We start from the raw sequence: 13750 nt of genomic DNA, 5'->3' as shown, positions 1-13750 counted from the left end.
AGGTAACGTTTCTGGCGGAGTCTCACCCAGCTGGAGTAAATACCTGTTCACACCTCACAGATAAGTAGGAGGGAGCTGCAGCTTTAGCGACTTTCCTCCACGACTTTCACTGTAATTAACTCCTCTCAGATGAGCCAAGAGAGACGACAGCAACGCGGCTGCCGGAGGAAGCAGAAGTTTATCATTTGGCCTTAATGTTGTTACAAGATGTTTGCGACTTTTTCTGTTTTTCTTTTAGATGTGTGTGTATATATATATATATATATATATATATATATATATATATATATATATATATATATATATATATATATATATTATTTTTTTTTTTTTTTTTTTTTTTTTTTTTCTACCTAAATCTACGACATTTGCACAGGTGAGTTCACTCTTTGATTGAGGAATCCAACAGATTCTTCAACGTTTTGTGGACAGAAAGTTCAGATTTCCAAAGGACATTGGTAAAATTCCTTTGGAAATTTTACAGCTACCAAGACTTCTGTCTAGCCAGCCACTTGGGATAGATTCACCAAGGAAGTCCCAAGGCGTTCCCAGTCCCTTCAGCATGTCCTTTCTCTGGGTCTCCTCCCAGGATGTGCATCTCACTATGGAAGTATTCAGGAGGCATTCTGAGCAGGTACAGGTGCCTGAGGAGCCAGTTGAGCCTCTCCAGGATGACCAAGCTTTTCATCCTACCTCTAAAGAAGAGTCCAGACATCCTCATTTCATACGCTTGTATCTGTGATCTTGTTCTTTCGTTCACTACCTAAAGTTCCTGACCATAGATGAGGGTAGGAATAGAGATGACCGGTAAATCTAGAGCTTCGCCTATTGCCTCGGCTCTCTCTTTACCATGATGGATCAGCATAGAGCCTGCATTACTGCAGATGCAGAACTAACATGGACCAAGCTCTGACACCGGTCATACAAGGACTGTATCCAAGGATCTGGTACCCCATACTCCCAGATTACTCCCCACAGGATTGCCCCAAGGGAAATGGTTGAACACCTTCTCCAAGTCAATAAACCACATGTAGACTCCCTGGACCCTCCACTGCTGAAGATGTAGAGCTGCTCCAGAGTTCAACAACCAGGATGGGCCAGAAAAAATACTGGGGGGTGTTGTTTTGTTTTGTTTTGTTTTCATGGTGACTCTCCAGCAAGCATGAGTTATGCTTGCTTATCAGCATTTGATTAAAGTTTCATGAAGATGTACTCAGCTTCTTTCTTTGACCTCAGAAAACAACAGCCTGCTAATCAGTCTGTTTCATATGCTGTTTTCATCCTTTTCAGGGTCAGCCAATTTAAAATCCCCAATTAACTCAACATGCCTGACTTTGGACCATTAATTTGACTCCTTGGGGTTCCGTAGTTTTTAGATTGCTGTTTTTTTTTTTTGTTTTTGTTTTTTTTCCAGCTGTTTATGAAGAACCTTCTGATTTGATTACATTTTTTTAACAACCTCAAGCCAGGAGTGATTAAAGGACTACAACAATATGTGGCCTTGTGTTCAAAACCAGTTTGGTGTCATTATTTTATTTATTCATCGCTGATATTTACACAAAGACAGGTTTCTACAAACAGTCAATAAATTGTTTTAAGGGAAATTGCACTAAAACCAAAACAAATTACAAAATCTAAAATGAATTTGCAGAAAGTTCCTAAGGACAGGAGCAAAAGTCTCATCATGGTTTAGACAAGTCTGCATAAAACTTGAGCTTTGGAAATGCAGTGCTGGGCAAAAGATTCTCAGAAAATCATTGGATTTTTAAGACTGTTTCCCATGTTTTCTTGCTTTTTCAGCATACATTAGAAAGTTAAAGTGGAGGGAGTCAAAAGAAATGTGACAGATGATAGAAATAAAATGTCTTGTTTTTGTATTCCATGGATATTTTATGGATGACCTAAAATGTATATCCTGAAACCCCACTTGGGAAATAAAAAAGATGGATGGATGGATGGATGGATGGATGGATGGTTATTCTGTGGAACAACTGAGACAAAACATAGTGGCAGACACAGCGTTTTTGTTCAGTTAAAAACAGCAGTGATAAGATGTAAAAAAATCAAAATCAAAATCTGATATAAATTTCTCCCAAACAGCTGCTACCTTACGAGACTAACGATTTTGGACCTCACTGCAAGGTTCCTTATTTGCACTGAAGGAAACTGATGTAGTCATGAGAAACAGAAACAAAGACATCGTCTTTTGGAAATGTTTCATTGACAGCTCACGTGCAAAGGTAGCTAAGGTAACACGCATTGTATTTTCTGATGAAAACGTGTAAATGCATGGTATTCTTCAACTTGTTTTGATTTAGTAATTTGATTTGATGTTCATGTTTCATTTTGCTAACTCGGTTAAACCATCAGATTTACAAAGGGAGATATTTGTTCTATGTATAAAGATTTTTTTTTCTACTTTACTTCTTCCAACACAGGTTTTTTTTTGTTTTATTTTTTCCAAGAAAGCCCATCTGGGAACAAGAAGCAGCACGGGAATTTGAATCCAAAAGAGGAAAAAGAAAACAGAAAATTGTTGTCTGAGCAGCAACAACAGATGATGTAGGACATAAGCCTCCTCCCCAATGGCAACAAATACCGAATGCATCAGGCGCTGCAAGGCTTCTCTTTTAGAAACTGCTCCACCAGCTGAACTTTCCATGATATCCTGGTGGCTGGAGGAGAAGAAGAAGGTTTGTGGGGTGGAGGCCTCAGAGACCAGTTAGAGCAGCAAACCCGAACAGTTCCCCCTTCTTGTTTCTATTAAAACTTTTCCTCTTGCAGGCTTCCCCGCAGGACTCCATGTTGTTTTTTTAATCTTATTCTCAGCATCAACAAGCACTGCTGTGGCTGGCCAGCTGCCTAATGGACGCCATGAAAGCATACCAAAGAAGACAGAAAACAAAGCAGCAGGCCAAATGAGAAGCTCCTCAGGGTCCCAGCGGTTCCCAAGAGCAGATACTCAGAATCAGAGGATTGCTTTTAAAAGTAAGGGGTTGTAACCCAGCTTTTTTTTTTTTTTTTTTTTTTTAATTTATTATTAATGCAGAGAAGTATAAAGATTGCTTAATTTCAATCCCATACATCAAATATTAAAATATATGACCATTTAAAGCCCATTTGTTTGTGGCAGACATGAGATCAATTAAAGTACAGTGGAAGTATTTGATTAACCAATCCTTTCATCCCCTAGCAGATGTTCATTTCCTGCATCAGAAACTTTTGTCTCTGACATGATGTTAATTCACATCATGTCAGAAACTTTTGTCTCTGACATGATGTTAATTCACATATGAATCTCTCTGAGCCCGTTTTACTGTCGGCCCCTCCCCCTGTTCGGTGTAACTCAAATCTCGGACACTGAACATAAACCTAAACGTTTGTGTCTCCGTCTGCTGTGCTCTCAAAAGGTCTACATGCATCCTCCCTCCGATCACACGGTTTGCTAAGCAGCGTTCCGGTCCAACTGATGGCCGGATGCTATCGTCAGAGGGGAGACATGTGCGAGAGGAAAAGAAGTTTTACGGCTTCATTTGTTGATGGGGACAAATCGGCTGAATCTCCCCGCAGAGATTAATAGCACAGCAAATCATGGCTCACGTTGCAGAGGCGACAAGCGTTCCGCGGATGCCATTCCCGACGGCTGAGGCTCATTTAAAAGCCGTATAATCTCGGAGGTGACGGAGCAGCAGGGGAAGAGCGCATGGTTGGACCAGGACGCATGACAGCTGCATTAAGAGCTGCCACGGTAGCTTCACGCCCACAGGGCTCCCTGCCTCCACCACGGCCCTCTCCCCATCAGCACACTTCAGTGACAGAGAGGATCCTTTCTTTAAAGCTGCTGATCTCAGCGGAGATAGAAGAGGGACTCTAATTTAATCCGCCTATGCTGAATTAAACCAGCCGTTAAGGCATTCACACTTTCCCTACAATGGCATTACATGAGAGCTTGTAATGCCAACATTTTGTCTTCAAGCAGTCAAACGGCAAAGGGCCTCACATTGGATACAGTGAGTTTTGTTTGAATGTGTTTCGCACAGTTGGCGTGTTTGCTCACAGTTTTGAGTCTGTCCACCTCTGGCAATGAAAAACCAACAGCCTATTGTAGTGAAGAGATTTAAATATAGGTAATGTTTTAGTAATGCAATTTTGTCCAATATTTGCATTCATATTTTTAGACACAGTAACTATTATGAAATGTCAAAAGGAACCAAAGCTAACACTCACATTGAGAGTTCGGGTAAAACTGAAGAAAATTTGTTCCCTGTAATCATGCTTCAACATTTTTTTTTCAGACATTTTTAAACATAATCTAATCAATTTTGCTAATAATGGTAGACAAAAGAATTCATGCTATGAACCTTGATAATTTGACTGGAAAAGTAGCCATTCAGATAAATCTATTTATTTTTTTATTTATGTTTTTGTATGTTACAATGAACTTGCTGTTTTTCTGCTAATCCTGATGCAGTTAAAGAATTTTAGGAAACACTAAAGACGGTGATGAGGACCAACATCAGACTGGGTAATTTTTTTTAACCTCTGTGACTAACAGACTTAACAGTTGCCTATCCAATTTCTTGTTTCTTTAAGCTTCAGAACTCAGAAAAAAAAAAACTTTGTTACCTGCAGCTGAAAATGATGGATGCATCAAATATGACTTAAAAGAAACTTGACTTTGCAGTTTAAAGTCTTTGTCTCTTTAAGAAGATCCTGCTCTTTCTGACCCTCCGCCTTCTGCATGACATCACAACAACATTCCTCCATTAAGCCTTTACCAATTTTCAGTTTAAAACTGAACATTGGTTCCAACAGTAGACTTTGTTGGAGCAAGCGCTAGGCACCGGGAGACTGAAGAATTTCTTAAATAATGAGAGAATCAAAGCAACACTCAGGTATGTATTTGATGAGGGAATAAAATTATTATTATGAATTTTACATAAAACTGCCCCTCAATTGGCAAGTATATATTGGTCCAGTACATATACTTACAAGGAGTCAGCACTGGGTGTGACTACATGTGGTCAAGGTATTCTGCATCTTGTCAAATTCAGCCCAACTTCAGATGCCCAAATTTTTCCCCTTTCCTTCAGCAGTTGACTTCAAGTTTTTTTTCCCCCTCTCTGTTTCTCTTTCTCTCAGATTTCTGAGAAATGCAAACAGGCAGCAACAGATACAGTTTTATGATGCTAATCAGACTAAATGTGGTAACTTAGATCCAGTTAGAGAGAAATGATTGCTTTTCAGGAAGAAACTAAACATTGGTGTTAATGTAGACTAATTCCACAACGAGCAGCAGAACGAGCACATTTAATTTGCTGCCAAATGAAACAAGTCTTAAACAAGAAGGGTGTTTATTCTGCAGGCGGAAACCCCTGCAGTGTTCAAAGAAACAACAAGCTGTCTGAAAACCCAACAGCAGTATGGCTCAAAGCAGCTGAGCGAAATTCACTCGCTTCTCTGAAATCCATGTTTGCCCTTTCCGGTTAAGCCACCAACAGCCAGCTGATTCTGCAGATTTGGAGAGAAAAAGCTGGGGGCCCAATCAGTGGCTCTGTGTTCCGAGTCGCAGGACGTTTTCCGACCCATCAAGCGCTCGCAGGCAATCGGAGAGGACGAGAAAGACAAAGGTACCTCAGATGGCTAATTACAGAGGTCCAATTAGAGTGGAGTCAGATCCTTTATTGGGTCACAGGAGGAAACCCATAAAAACATCATGAGACTGCACTGAGACAACAGTTCAAACAACTCAGCACAAACCTGCTCAAGCCTTCAGCTTTATTAAAAAATCTGACCATCAGATGAATTTTATCTCACAGTCTCAGAGAGATACTTTTTTCCTCATTTTCTCAATATTCTTTTTTTGTGAGTCACTGTGAATTTAAAAAAGAACAGTATAAATTCCAATTTTAAGAAGTTAAACTTTATTATCTCCCACAGGATCAAGAAAACCTTGACATTCCTGTGTGTAACGTTGGTTTACGATCACAGTTTTTGGCTTAAATTGCAGCTGGACTGATAAAAACTCCTTCAGCTTCACCTCATTCGCCTTATTTTTCATACCTGGTGTGAATTTTTCTGTTTGCTCTCGTATGGAAGGTAATTAAGCTTGCTACCTTTCCTTGTATACCCTGAGTACTTGGGGTGCAACAATTTGACTAAATCTGTTTTAAATTTTCTATATATCTCAATATCTTCTCTAAAAGAGTAGTTTTTACTTTTGTTGTGTTGATGCAAATTATTTACAATGTGACTTGATGACTTTGCACAAAACTCCCCAAGTACACACAAGAATTAATTTAGCTGTTAAAATTAGACACCTCCAAAACAAAAAAAGAATAAAAAATAAAATAAAATAAATAGCTCTTTTCATTTGTATCATCAGTCCTCATCAATTATTCTGAATTCATATTGATTACTAACATTCGTTAAGAAGTTAGATTCAATGTAATGTACTTATAGTTAATATTTATATGACAATCTTTAAAAGAGCTCTTTTATATACAAAACACTTTGGAAGAGGGTGAAATGAAAGGATTCCCAAAGGTCAAATCTGTCAATTCTTTTGGAAAACATGATCTTAGTTTAAATTATGATTCTACTGTTCAGTCTTTTCAGAAGTTTTGATTGGCTAAAAGAGCTGCTATAGTTACACCTGACCTTTAATCGGGTGTCATCTTTGTAAAGTTGAGACTTTCCCCTTGGGGGTAATTAAATAATTCTGGCATCTGCTTTTATGTTCCTTTCAGCTTAACAGTATCTATTTGGTTTAAATGTAGTTACAGTCATTTCTCTTCCACTGGCTTCACTGTCTTTCCTTTCACAAAATAATCTGCTCAGCAGATTTCACAATTTAAGTTCTACTTTACCACTTTTGGAAGTTGACATAAAGAGCTGATAACAACTCTAAGAAGTTTTAGACCATCCAGCCTATTCACCTCCGTCTCACTCATCTTCAACTCTCTCAGATCTCGTTTTATTCACCTCAGCTGGTGATCTGACATTATGAATAAATTTACTTTCACAACAATTTGCAGCTCATTTTCACAATTAGATCAGTGCTGCTCTTCCAATATAAAATTGATCAGTGAAATATCATGAAGTTCTTTGCATGTTACAAATAGACATTTTGGATGTGCACATTATATTTTTGTGTGCCATTGTATGTTTTTGACTGATTCTAATTTCAGAAAATTAAGTTAAGGTATGAGTGTAATTGAAAAGTATGAGCATGAAACTGAAAATAATTTGATGACATTACAATAGGAGCTCAGAATGTCATGTTTAAATCCTCCTAACTGATAACTTCCTAATTTTATCTTCAGAGATAAAGTTTTGACATCACTTAATAAAATGTACTCAAACAGGGCAAGCTTGAAAACATTAAATAATTATTTTAAAGTTAAAGATTGAGGGTTACCTTGGTGATTTTGCATTTCAATATACAATTTATGTTTGCTTTGACGGCAGATTGATGACTGACTGACCCAGCTGTGCGGTTGCACATTGAGGATTGTCCTCGATTTGAGGATTCCCATCTGCTCTGCAGATGCAGTGTCTTCTAAGTGCTCCTCCAATCAGTGAAGAATCTCGTCTATATAAACTCAAACAGCCCCCATCACTACATTATGTCTCGATTGCTGTTGAATGATAAATTGACTTAACTTGTCACTGGTTGCTTTCTGGATTTTGTTTCTCGTAGTAAGGCTGATTTAGCATATTCCATAGATGCAATGTGCATCTATGCATCACTGTTACAGTGAATCCTGTGGTGATGATTTTTAACTCCACCTGACAAGCTTTCATGCCGTGTCACTGAGACATGTAAGACCAGAGCATCACAGGGAGTGAACACATTTTGGTTTTAACTTGGTTCTTGGGATGTAATCAAAAAGCCGAGTTAGTGAGCAGGTGTGAAGTGCAACCCAAAGTGCCATAAAAAACAGTGAAACTCCTGGTTTCATAATACTAATTTTAATGACATAAGCGTACATCAATGCAGCAAAATACTGACCCAAATGGTTGACCTGTGACAGATTAAGATGCCTTAAGAGAGACAATGAAATGAAATACTGTAAAAAATCTGCATTTAGCTCTGCCACACTTTTTGTTGTTGTTGTTGTTTTTCTATTGAATACATTTTATTAATATTACTGGTTGAAGTTTTACTTGTGTAGGTATATTGAAGGTATTGACATTTGTAACAGACTGGGATAGGGGTAAGTGTGTAAGATAATGGATGGATGGACATCTATAATTCCCTGCTACTAAGGATGAGGTTACGTGTCTCTGGTGATCTTAAAAGTTTAAAATTTGGTTTTAGTGTCTGTGAACACAACAGGAGGACAAAGCTGAATTCACACTACTGTTCCACATATTAGTCAAAATTGACTTGGACAGATGAAACCTTTTTAAAAACACAGTTTCAGCTGCAATGTGGACTATAAGAGGAAACCCTGCTGCCGTCAGAAGCCTCCCCGCAAAGAAATGGCGTCACATCTGTGATTAAATAGCCACTTTGTCACACTAGGGGGACAACATGCATCAACACAGGTAAGCGTGGAGGCCTGTTGGGGAGTTCATCATTTTGACTGCTTCAGAAATCGAAATGGATAATTTATTGGGCTTCGGTCACGTCAGGAACACACTCACACTCGGCAGCATATTTCCCCGTCTGACTCTGGCACTGTTATTATTTTCATTTTGTGACAGATCGCCAAAGCTGCAAATCTTCAGCTGCAGCCCATTAGTAATCCTGCGCTGCCGCCGGTCTGATAGTTATTATTTCCCAGCAACAGGGCGGGTAATATATGGTAGGAGGCTAGGTAGACTAGAGGCAGCTTTCAGACCGGATGCAGGTCAGAGCTGAGGTTTAAAGTCATTCACTCTAAATTCAGCAAAGAGATTCAGGCAGCAGCCGAGGAAACAAAAGTTGTCACAGTCGAGACTAAAGGGGCCAATTGAAGGTCCAGACAGAGGAAAGAGCTGCCAGAAAGAAGGAGGGAGGGACGGTGAAGTTTTGAAAGAAATGGATAAATGCTGTGTGTGGAAGAACTAAATGCACTCACGGTGTTTCAAAAAGTTTAAAGGAGAGAGTAGCAGCCATGTGTTGATGACATAAATTAATAAACTGATCGTCCTCATGACGACCTCCTCTTTAAAAGCAGATGTTTTGACTGTTTCAGAGAAACTGCATGTGTTCACACACTCCCATGGCAGAAAGACAAAATCATTGACTTCAGAGAAAAAAAAAAAAAACTGTTACTGCCCGTCACTTTTATGAGTCACGAGTTTCATCTCCAACTTTACAGTTTTTGGCTTGTATGTTAAATATTAGGGTTCATGAGAAGACAATTAGAAGAACTGAGTAACTATGACTTGTTTGAAAAGGTTGATTGAAAAGCCTTTTGTCTTTCTTAAAGGAATATCACAGCATAGATTGACTTTGCAAATATACTTAATATCCCATTGAATCACAAGACTTCTGGAACAATCTGTGTTTTTGTAAGCTGGAAGTCAGATATAAACAGTTTCAGAACCTACTGAAAACCTGACTTTATTTCATATCCTGATACATAAACACTAGGTTCGCTATGAAACCTTTGAAGATAAATATATACTTTTTATAAAGAATCGGTAGTCTTGAGTTCAGAAGAATATATTTTTATATGCAGTAAAATAAATGGTGCATTATTTTTATTTGCTCTTTGAAATAAAAATATGAAAATATGATTTTCTGAGATAAACAAAACTTGCCGCAGAATGAACCTAATTTAACTCAAAGTTTGTTTTGTGCAAACATTCAAATATTTCCCTGTGGTAGTCATTCCTTCACTCTACTGATCACATTTCTATTCATATTTGCCTTTTGTTTTTCAAGTAAAACAAACTGACCTGCCTTCAGGTTGACCAAACTCGTCTTGGTCCTCATATTGTCCTCCTCCCTTCTGAAACTTTTCTCCTGATCTATTATTCTTTTTTTCCATTTATGCTGCTATTTTTTGTGCATCTCCTTTCCCGAGGAAGACTCAGAGCTCCCTGCACAGCACCTCTTTCATCTTACGGTTGTCGAACACGGTTTTGCCTGAGGCGGCAGCTTCCCACTCCGCTGACTTGTGTTGAAAGACGAGTCAAAGCGCTGTATAAGTTTTTGACATGCCGTTTGAGCCGAGCCTGAAGCGGACAGAGGCTGTTCTTCACCTTCAGCAGGTTCTCATGTTTGTTTTATGACTGACCTCGGTATTGAACGCTGCAGCGTCGGTGTCCAGCTGCCAGGTGAACATTATGAATGTTTCAGGCACATGTTAATCGATTGATCACAACTCATGTCCTGACATCAGCAGAAAGCAGCTCCAGCATCTTGGTCTGGCTTTGTGTGTGTTGGTCCACAGCCTGAGAGGAGAGCAGAAACTGTCTTGCTTTTTACTCTGTACACAACATGAAGGTTGTTTCTGTTTCTCTTGGGCATGCTGATTTTAAATCCTAATCCTACCTACTGCTCTCGACCAGAGTTTGTCCAAGAAATAGGCACACATCCATTGTGTGTTTTTAAAAACGCTTATAAAATTTGTTTATTCCGTACGTCTCTGTTCTTTAAAACAACTTTCATAGAACTGGACTGCTTTTTATAATGCAGAAGGTCCCATTGGCTTCTTTCTCTAGTAAGGAAAATATTGTTGCAATATAAAGTGTTGAGAACAATAGATTTATCTACCTATGTTTCCATTCTCTATATCTGTCCTAAAGGAAATCAGAAGAGCCGGTCTCTATGTTCAATGGGAAAAAGTTGGTATGGGCTCTCAGAAGGTTGTCAGTCCATCGCAACACTGACCAAAACTATTTACATACCTACTGCAAGATCATGTAGGGTTGTCACCTTTCAGGAAAAGAAGGGGCTCCATGACGGCATCTTGTGGCGATGACCACCTCGGCCCGAGTGGCTCGGTATTCTCAAATCCTAAACTTGATGGGTATGAATATATCATCATCAAGCATAACAAATTAGTGGTCATGACTCCTCTGAAAGATCACATAATAAAAAGTCTGATTGACTGAGGGCAAACAATGAAGATCTATTGAGTGAGCTCTGTGTTTCACTGTTTGACATCAGTGTTACCTCATAGATTAAAGAGGTTAGCATCAGATTATTCAGTGTCAAGCATAATCTCGATTTTACTCATTAATGAAGAGTGTCAGAGTTGAAAGTGGCACCAGATAATCCTTGGAACTTGAACAATCCTTTAAGTGGAAAACTTGAGATGAAAAGGTGAAAGCAACTGTGTGATAATTGCATTAAATAAGTGTTTTCTGCTCCATCTTTTCAACTCTCAGAGGCACTTCTGCTTGAGTAAAGTCTACTGGTTAGTGTTAAATTTTTCAGCCTGTATCCTCCTGTTATCCAGCTCTCTCGGTGACATTTTCATCACCTTGAAAATGTCACGCGGATCGCTGCCGGCTGGCCCTTTAAGTGTGTTTCTTTTCTTTCCGTGCAGCCTCTCTCACACAGCGATCATCATGCTGTCTGCCAGCGGCTCTACTGCACTTTGGTCCTCCATCAGCGCTGATATGCCTCTATTTGAAACCTTTGTGTCGGTCTGAAGGCTCCTGAAACCATCTGAACTCAATCGGAGCTGCTATTTCAGAGAGAGGCTCAGCACCTGTCCAGCTGAGAGAACCCATCAGAAGCAAGAGAACGATTGGAGTCCTGAAAAGAAAAGAAATATTCATTTTTTTATTTTTTTTGCAAATGTGATGAAAAAGCCATTGATAAATTAAATAGAGGATCATATTAGGGAATCACCTGCAAAAAAGCATTATTTTAATACTGTACATTTGAAAAATAATGTTAATGAACACAAAACTAATTGTTAATAGATCCATTAATTGTTATTGTTTCAATTCTATTTAATGAACACCAACAATAATGAAAAACAATCAAAATGGGCCTATTGTATGACCTACTTTGTATGTAGACTCAGAACTTGGTCTTTGGTTCTTAAAGGATTATTATTTTTAGGAAATCAACCAAACTAGAAGTTTAAAAGTTCATAAACTTTTTTCAAAATGGGGTCACATAAGGTATCTGACACCAAATGTGTTTATTCTGCTCTTTGTCATCATTGTCTGGACATCTTCCCTTGAGAGGAAACATCAAACCTCCAGTCCTCTTTAGGCATTTTTTTCTCAATTCTTCATTGATCCTCACTGAGATCTTGGTTTTGCAGAGCAGACAAACTGATGCTTCTTAACATTAAAAACTCACATGTTTGTTAATCTGTGCCCCTCTTTTTTTACCGAATCTTGGCTCATTGGGTACACACCGGACTTTGCTCTACAGATACCAGGAGTCCTGCTACTCCGAGGAAGAAGCTTACAACAGTGTGAAGGCCTTAAACAGATTAGAAACAAACTGACCAAGCAGGTCGGGGCATCTAAGAGAAACTACAGTGAGAAGTTGAACACTTCTCTGATATTATTGTTGTTAATAATAAGAACAACAACAATAACATGAAAGCTTGTAAGATTAAAATAAAACTCTGACGTCATTAGAAGTAAAAATAACAAATTTGTCTCTTTCTAAAGATGTTTTTTTTTTTGTCAGTTTTTCTGAAGGCTATTTCTGTTAAAATTTAGCAAAGAGAAACACAAAGTCAAATTTCTTTTTTCCCCCTTTTCTGCTGTTACTCCACAGTGGTAAAACAGTGAAAACAGTTGTAATCTTCACAGAACATTTACTACGGTAAAACAGAAATACTTCAAATCACTGAGATACATTTATTTGTTTGACAGAAAAGTAGAAATGTAAAATACCCATTTTGCACTTTCAGAATCTTTCTTTTCTTCATCGATCTGACCCTATGCAGAGCTCAACGGATTATGGGAAATGACGTGAGCTTCCTGTGTCCTGCACATCTTTCTCCCTGATACAATCTGATGTCGGTCTGCAGGTAAAATCCAGCACTGATAACCAGAGTATGAAGAGCTCTTCTTTCTCATTTCATCGTTGGCTGTGTTTGATCGTATCAATGTCAGACTGTATGCTAAACTGGAGCATTTCCATGCAGCCTGTGCTGTGGTTTACCAATGTATTCAGGCCAGTAAGCGGCCTGCCTGGGCCAAATCACATTGGGTTAGAGATCCTGCAGGAGGGTGACGGGGCGAAAGCCAATGAGCTGCCCCAATCAAACCAAAAAATATAAGCAGCGTAACTGCAGTGACACACGCTCTGCCTCCAGATCATCCATCACAGACTTTATTCTTCACCAAACTCATCTTTTAAGACTGTTGATAACAATTATTTTAGAATTTTACTTCTTAAAGCTGCATTTTGTAACTTTATAACTTTTGTAACTTTGTAAAAAAAATATATATTTTCTACATATTAATTAGAAACGCCAATATGTGACAAATTATTTTATCTCTTCCCTTCTTCCCAGTGCTCCTATTACTATGTGCAGAAATACACCACTCCCTAAGAGAAACAACCAATCAGAGGCAAGATGAAAGTCTTATCACTGGCAATCATGCTCATGTAGGCGCTGCACAATGTGCTAATGGCAAAGAAACAACATCCATGGCAGATTACATTGTGGGCAGCTAGCTGTAGAGAGCAAGAGGGAGAGTGTGAGCAGTGCGTATACGGTTGTGATTGACAGCGCTAAGACCTTCTGAATAGTTTATTTCTAACTATGTGGTGCATTTCTGCAGATGGCAGTAGGACCAAAGGGAGGAGGCAGAAAAGCTGGATTTT

Source organism: Poecilia mexicana, unplaced genomic scaffold, assembly GCF_051168715.1.
Source record: "Poecilia mexicana isolate PSO_F unplaced genomic scaffold, ASM5116871v1 scaffold_10, whole genome shotgun sequence".
NCBI classification, from domain to species: domain Eukaryota; kingdom Metazoa; phylum Chordata; class Actinopteri; order Cyprinodontiformes; family Poeciliidae; genus Poecilia; species Poecilia mexicana.
This window is presented reverse-complemented; position numbering follows the sequence as displayed.